The following is an 8,071-nucleotide window of genomic DNA, read 5'->3' as shown; positions in this document are numbered from 1 at the left end:
ATCTATTTGATTTGACCAGAGGCTTTGTGTGGCTGCTATTATATTCTTTTCTCTAAACTCCATAGTGCCAAGGAAACATAATATAACTCTAGAATAGCTGCAAAAAAAGAATGATAGAAAGTTGGTGGTTTGACTTTTTGTTGTTGTTGTTTAGTCATTTAGTCGACCAGAGGCTTTGTGTGGCTGCTATTACCGTATTTTTTGCTCTATAGGACTCACTTTTTCCCTCCTAAAAAGTAAGGGGAAATGTGTGTGCGTCTTATGGAGCGAATGCAGGCTGCGCAGCTATCCCAGAAGCCAGAACAACAAGAGGGATCGCTGTTTTCCCTGTGCAGCAATCCCTCTTCTTGTTCTGGCTTCTGGGATTCAGAATATTTTTTTTCTTCTTTTCCTCCTCCAAAAACTAGGTGCGTCTTGTGGTCCGGTGCGTCTTATAGAGCGGAAAATACAGTATGTTCTTTTCTCTAAACTCCAGAGTGCCAAGGAAACATAACTCCAGAATAGCTGGAAAGAAAGAAAGAAAGAAAGAAAGAAAGAAAGAAAGAAGCTATCTGTACCCTTTGATGCAACAGGAATTCATTAGGATACACTTTCCGTAATTGCATTTTCAACTAAGTGCTTAAAGGAAAGAATTGGGGGAGGGGGGGATTATCTGGAATTAAATCTAAGGACAGAACAATGAAACAATCCTTAACCCTGCATCAGCAAAAGGGGGGGGGAGTCAATTAATGTGAGGGCTGCGGACAGAGAGATTACCTCTGCTAACTGCAAAATTTGGTAGTCTGAAAAAGCCCGGAGTCTGTTCCAAACCAAATTCGTTTTACAAGGTTCTCAGCAGCATGCGGAGAGGGAAGAAGATTGCAAATCTAGGTGTGTTTTTTTTGTAGGTCTGAAAAGAAGCAGCGCCGGCCTTGGAGCGAAAAGCCACCAAGAAAAGCGTTTAGGGCCCCTCGTACAATTTAGCTAAAGAAAGCAGAGATTGGCCGCTGAAGAAAAAAGCAGCCATTTTTGCAAGTGGAGGCAGAGAAGCAAAAACACAGCAATTTATGCAAACCCTTTTGTGGGGGCGGAGGGGGCAGTCAAGAACGGCCACCTCTCATTTGACTTTAAGTAAGGAAATCTGCTTCTTGGAAGAAAAGCAATGACAAACCTAGACAGCATCTTAAAAAGCAGAGACATCACCTTGCCGACAAAGGTCCGTATAGTTCAAGACATGGTTTCCCCAGTAGTGATGTATGGAAGTGAGAGCTGGACCATCAAGAAGGCTGATCGCCGAAGAATGGATGCTTTTGAATTCTGGTGCTGGAGGAGACTCTTGAGAGTCCCATGGACTGCCAGAAGATCAAACCTCTCCATTCGGAAGGAAATCAGCCCTGAGTGCTCACTGGAAGGACAGATCCTGAAGCTGAGGCTCCAAGACTTTGGCCACCTCAGGAGAAGAGAAGACTCCCTGGAAAAGACCCTGATGTTGGGAAAGATGGAGGGCGCAAGGAGAAGGGGACGACAGAGGACGAGATGGTTGGACAGTGTTCTCGAAGCTACCAGCATGAGTCTGACCAAACTGCGGGAGGCAGTGGGAGACAGGAGGGCCTGGCGTGCTCTGGTCCAGGGGGTCACGAAGAGGCGGACACGACTAAACAACAACAACAAATGTTTACAATCATGAGGACTAGCACCTTGTTTTATTTTTAGCGAAAGGAGCACGGCTCAGGGACAGAGCATTTTGCTTTGCATGCGGAAGGTCCTCAGGTCTCTAGGTAGGACTAGGGAAAAGGTCTCTCTCTCGCTCTCCCCTCCTTCCATAACCCCGGAGACCTGCTGCTGCCACTCAGTGTAGCTATTATTGGTCTCGATGGAGCAACGATCTGATCTGTGATAACGCAGATTCCTGCGTTTGACTTGCTTGGGGAAGTTGTGCGTGTGACCTAGTTCTCTCCGTTACCAAGGTATCACCTGCTGCTTCTTAATTCAGGATGAGCTTATGGGGAAGATTAAACCCAGATGAAACAAGCCGGGACCTCAGGGAGGAAAAATAATCACCGAGACGACAGGATGAGGAGAAGCAGCAGAATTGAGCAGAGGTTGTTGTCGTTCTTTAGTCGTTTCCACCTCTTCGTGACCCCCTGGACCAGAGCACGCCAGGCCCTCCTGTCTTCCACTGCCTCCCGCAGTTTGGTCAAACTCATGCTGGTAGCTTCGAGAACACTGTCCCACCATCTCGTCCTCTGTCGTCCCCTTCTCCTTGTGCCCTCCATCTTTCCCAACATCAGGGTCTTTTCCAGGGAGTCTTCTCTTCTCATGAGGTGGCCAAAGTCTTGGAGCCTCAGCTTCAGGATCTGTCCTTGTAGTGAGCACTCAGGGCTGATTTCCTTCAGAATTGATCAGTTTGATCTTCTTGCAGTCCATGGGACTCTCAAGAGTCTCCTCCAGCACCAGAATTCAAAAGCATCCATTCTTCGGCCATCAGCCTTCTTTGTGGTCCAGCTCTCACTTCCGTACATCACTACTGAGCAGAGGTTGCCTCTTTTGAAATATGGGCCTTTAAAGAGCTGGGCAGCAGGCAGAAATCCAACAGGGCACCCACCCCCATATTAAAATGCATCTATATATAAGGAGCTGGGGAAGAGCTTTGAATTGCTGCCTGCTTTTTCTTTCCTTGCAAGGCCCCCAGCTTGGGTTTTTAATATTTTCCAGATGCTTTGTACGAAGAGGAGGCTCCCATCCCCTTTGCTGAATCGGGGAATAGGTCCCTCTACCCCCCCCCAAGCAAAGGGGCTTGCAATTTATAATGCAGACGTAGGAGAAGATTAATGAGGTGGGTGAGGGGGGGAGAGGAGAGGCAGTGATTTCAGGTAAGTGGCACTTAGAATACGCAGTACATCGTGCGTGGGAAGAGGGGAGCTGCGCCAGTGGTTGCACGGGAAAAGCTGGCTTTTGAAGAGGGAATGGAAGGATGGGGACATTGTGTGGGCGGTTCTGGGTGTCCGGGGCAGTGAGGGAGAAGGTCCTGGGTTCAAGGGCAGTGAGGGAGAAGGTCGTGGGGTCAGGGGCAGCAAGGGAAGTTTTAGATCTGCTGCTTAGCAAATTCGCCCAGGTTTTCCTGGCTATATTTTACCAGAAATTCCACCCAGATGTTATTTTCGACGGACGGATCCTGGATATGTCTGGGAAATTCCGGGCGAATGGCAACCCTAGACTAGATAATACAGGGGTATCTCGGGTTACGGACGCTTCAGGTTACAGACTCCGCTAATAACCCAGAAATTGTACCTCGGGTTAAGAACTTTGCTTCAGGATGAGAACAGAAATCGTGCTCCAGCAGCAGCAGGAGGCCTCATTAGCTAAAGTGGTGCTTCAGGTTAAGAACAGTTTCAGGTTAAGAACAGACCCCCAGAACAAATTAAGTACTTAACCCGAGGTACCACTGTAATGCAATGCTGAATGGTTTAGTTTATGTAAATTATGCAGGGATTTATAATATGCAAAATGAACCATGGAAAGGGAAGAAGGGAAGGCGCTGATATTTTAAGGATGTTTAAATGAGCATTCTTAATTCTAAAACACAAAATATGAGAGAGAGAGAGAGAGAGAGAGAGAGAGAGAAGATAGATGATAGATAGATAGATAGATAGATAGATAGATAGATAGATAGATAGACGATAGATAGATGATAGATAGATAGATAGATGATAGATATAGATAGATAGATAGATAGATAGATAGATAGATAGATAGACGATAGATAGATGATAGATAGATAGATAGATGATAGATAGATAGATAGATAGATATAGATAGATAGATAGATAGATAGATCAATAGATAGAGATGATAGATAGATAGATAGATAGATAGATAGATAGATAGATAGATAGATGATAGATAGATGATAGATGATAGATAGATGATAGATAGATAGATAGATAGATAGATAGATGATAGATAGATAGATAGATAGATAGATATAGATGATAGATATAGATAGATATAGATAGATAGATAGATAGATAGATAGATAGATAGATAGATGATAGATAGATGATAGATAGATGATAGATAGCTAGATAGACGATAGATAGATAGATAGATGATAGATAGATAGATAGATAGATGATAGATAGATAGATGATAGATAGATAGAGATAGATGATGATAGATAGATAGATAGATGATAGATAGATAGATGATAGATAGATAGATAGATAGATAGATAGATAGATACATAGATAGATGATAGATAGATAAATAGATATAGATGATAGATATAGATAGATAGATAGATAGATAGATAGATAGATAGATAGATAGATGTCTCTTATGGCCCTTTCCAACTCTACAGTTCCTTCCTTCCTTCCTTCCTTCCTTCCTTCCTTCCTTCCTTCCTTCCTTCCTTCCTTCCTTTCTTTCTTTCTTTCTTTCTTTCTTTCTTCTTCTCCTCCAAGAAGTTGACATCCACGGTTCCCCCCATTTAATCCTCACAACAACTCTGTGAGGCGGGTCAGGCTGGGGGCGCACGAATATAGCGACACAGCCGCCTGGTGAAACTTCACAGCCGAGTGGGAGGATTCGAACCCTTGTCTCTCCCAGGTCGAGGCACCCTAACTCTTGCACCGCCCATTTGCCTCCCTGCGTCTGTGGGGTCATTTTTAACCAACGCATCAAACCGACAAACACTTTTAAAGCCTGAACAATTTCCGCCGATAGCCGGCTTTTAGCAAGATGAGTCAGCCTTGCGAGGCCTCGGCCTAATAGCTCCAGGATGCTAAGAGTCTGCCTTTTTGCGTTGCCACGGCAACTTCTGCGCTGGCTGCATCCTTGCAAAGCTGAGGAAGGCCAGTTAACAAAAAAACTCTCCCGGAAACCATTGCACGGGGTGTGGGCCAATGACATACATATTTTTATTTTATTTTTTGGCCTTTGATTCAGCAGGTTGCCAGGTTTTACGCAAAATGGAAAACGAGCGAGGACTGCAGGAAGAACGGCGCTTTAGCCGACAAAAGATGCGCGGCTTGCAGACTTAAACATACAGAATAAGAGAACGAGAAGGACATACGTTTAGAGGAGATCGGAAAACGTTTACTGAAGTATATGGGGAAATATTGCGTACACATGAAAAAGCTGGCAGCGTTAAGATTAATTCGACAGCGCAAATAGTTTGGATGGGTGCGATGATGATTTGGTTTTTGTAAAATATTCAGATATTTAGTGGTACGCAAAATGAACCGTGGAAAGAGAGGGGAAGCCGTTGATATTTTAAGGGTGTTAAAATGAGTATTTTAAGGATGTTAAAATGAGTATTTCAAATTGTAAAACAGAAGATTTAATAGAAAATTTATTTAAAACAACAACAGGTTGCCAGGTTTTCTGTTAAGAAATCTGCAAGGTTTCAGAAACCTGCAAAGCATTTCTGCTGCGAAAGCGAGCGATGGGGCGAAGGAACCGTTCTGCAATTTCCTGCAGCCCCCCCCCCTTTTAAAATTGAGTCTTTGTCGTGATTTGGGTTCACGACGTGGGATCAAGGTTCTGATACGCCTTCCTGCTTTCTTTCTCTGGGAAGTTTCTAAATTTCGTTTTGTAACAGATGCGAAAACGGAGAGAGATAGAGAACTGGCTGTGTTGGCGGCCACCAGAATAACCTCAGAGTCCCTGCAGTCGATTTCCCCAAAGTTAAGCTGTTTCAACCCTACACATAGGTAAAGCTAAAGGGACCCCTGACCATTAGGTCCAGTCGTGACCGACTCTGGGGTTGCAGCGTTCATCTCGCTTTATTGGCCGAGGGAGCCGGCGTACAGCTTCCGGGTCATGTGGCCAGCAGGACTATGCCGCTTCTGGCGAACCAGAGCAGCGCACAGAAACGCCGTTTACCTTCCCGCCAGAGTGGTACCTATTTATCTACTTGCAGTTTGACGTGCTTTTGAACTGCTAGGTGGGCAGGAGCAGGGACCGAGCAACGGGAGCTCACCCCGTCATTGCGGGGATTCGAACCGCCGACCTTCCGATCGGCAAGTCCTAGGCTCTGTGGTTTAACCCACAGCGCCACCCGCGTCCAACCCTACACATAGCCATTCCCATTTTAGTGTGAATTATTTTAACCAATTCTATGATTTCCTCCCCTCCTTTCTTTCCTGGTATCCCTCGCAGCTCACAAGGACAGACTTATTGGGGTGTTTGCAAGGCGGTGTTATAAGAAATTTACTGTACTGCTCCCTTGGAATTCTATGATTCTATGATTCTATTCTTTCCCTTATGGGGTATCCAAGAGCCCGTACAGAGTCCTTAAGTAGGTTCTCTATCGGTAGGAGAAAATATGAGGCCAACCAGAGAATATTGAGAAGCAAAGCAGCTAGTAAGCCTGATCTTTATTAAACTGTTGCAACAGGGTCCCTTGCTCACCCCACGCAGGGAGAGAGGAATGGAACCCTGAACATTGGTGTGCAAGCTCTTATGTAGACTTTTGAAACTGCCTCCCCTGTAGCTCAAGACCACCCCCAAAACATCACACATACATCACTGAAAGAGGTGGTCCCCAGCAGAAATTGGAGTGTGTTGCTTCTCTCCTGTCTGCCAGGATTGTTGTTTGTTGTTGAGTCGTTTAGTTGTGTCCGCCTCTTCGTGACCCCCTGGACCAGAGCACGCCAGGCCCTCCTGTCTTCCGCTGCCTCCCGCAGCTTGGTCAAACTCATGCTGGTAGCTTCGAGAACACTGTCCCACCATCTCGTCCTCCGTCGTCCCCTTCTCCTTGCGCCCTCCATCTTTCCCAACATCAGGGTCTTTTCCAGGGAGTCTTCTCTTCTCCTGAGGTGGCCAAAGTCTTGGAGCCTCAGCTTCAGGATCTGTCCTTCCAGTGAGCACTCAGGGCTGGTTTCCTTCAGAATGGAGAGGTTGGATCTTCTTGCAGTCCATGGGACTCTCAAGAGTCTCCTCCATCACCAGAATTCAAAAGCATCCATTCTTCGGCGATCAGCCTTCTTTATGGTCCAGCTCTCACTTCCAAATATGCAAATATCCAAGACAGGCCTCTGCAACCTGGTGCCCCTCTGGGCATTTTTTAAGAGAGACGAAACTGAACCCAGTGATGAAAATGGAAAAAGGAAGGAAATTTAAAGACTAGTGGAAGGCACCACCTGGTGGGCAGAATCTGTATTGCATGTTTGGCTACCGGCCACATTTTGTTAGCTCCAAGTGATGCTTTTTTTTGGGGGGGGGGGTAAAATTATTATTATTATTATTATTATTATTATTATTATTATTATTATTAATCCAAACAATGTGTCTGGATTGAATCGTAACATCGGAAGAGCCGCAAAGCTAGATCAGGCCACAGCGGACCCAACTCTTCCAGCAACTACAGAGCTTAGGAATCAAGATAGACTGCCATGGGAGCTGGAGGTTCATAGTAACCCGATAAGAGCTTCCTGGATCAAGCCAGCAGCCTATTGAGTCCAGCGCCCTCTTCTCACTGGGGCCCCAGTGTGAAAACTGCTAGGAGGACCCAGTGGCGTAGCGTGGGGGGTGCAGGGGGGCCCGGTCGCACCGGGTGCAACATCTGGGGGGGCACTCGCACTCGCAGCTCTCTGCCCCTACCTGGCTCACTCTCTCTCTCTCACTGCAGTGCTGGCTGTGCGAATCCGATCCGAGCCGCCGGGTCGCCGCCCACTGTGGAGGGGGTGGGTGCCAGGCGTGCGGTGCGGAGAGAGAGCGAGGGACTATCTGGGGGAGGGACAGTGCAGCGGCCGCCCAATGCAGCGCTGAGAGCGGGAGAGAACCACACCAGACCAGACCAGGCAGCAGCAAGAAGAAGCTGGCAGCGGCGGCAGGTTAGGGGTTAGGGGGCGCAAATTACTTGCCTTGCCCCGGGTGCTGACAACCCACGTTACGCCGCTGGCAGGACCCACACACCAGAAAAATCTCCTTTTTCTGCAGTTCCCAGCAATTGGAATTCAGAATTGCCCCTGAATGCGAGCCTCGCATTGCCTAACTCCCGCCCCGTGCTCCTATTACCTGTCTTAGCTGCCCGTTATGTGCATGTCTAAATCAAGCTGGGGAAAGACGTCTGCGCTTTTCTAATTAT

At 46.7% G+C, this 8,071-nt stretch overlaps 1 long non-coding RNA gene across 1 annotated transcript in view; it reads left to right on the top strand.

The window, feature by feature from the left end:
• The window catches only part of LOC308577818, a 10,595-nt gene extending 5,247 nt beyond the window's left edge, over window positions 1-5,348 (top strand). The window contains exon 2 of the long non-coding RNA XR_014003716.1: window positions 4,930-5,348. This is a non-coding gene — a long non-coding RNA (uncharacterized lncRNA). The remainder of the gene's footprint in view (window positions 1-4,929) is intronic.
• Window positions 5,349-8,071: the final 2,723 nt, after the last annotated feature.

This window comes from Podarcis bocagei (assembly GCF_964188305.1).
Source record: "Podarcis bocagei genome assembly, chromosome: 18".
Taxonomy (NCBI): domain Eukaryota; kingdom Metazoa; phylum Chordata; class Lepidosauria; order Squamata; family Lacertidae; genus Podarcis; species Podarcis bocagei.
Note: the sequence above shows the minus strand (reverse complement) of the source record. Positions and strands in the feature narration are given on the sequence as shown.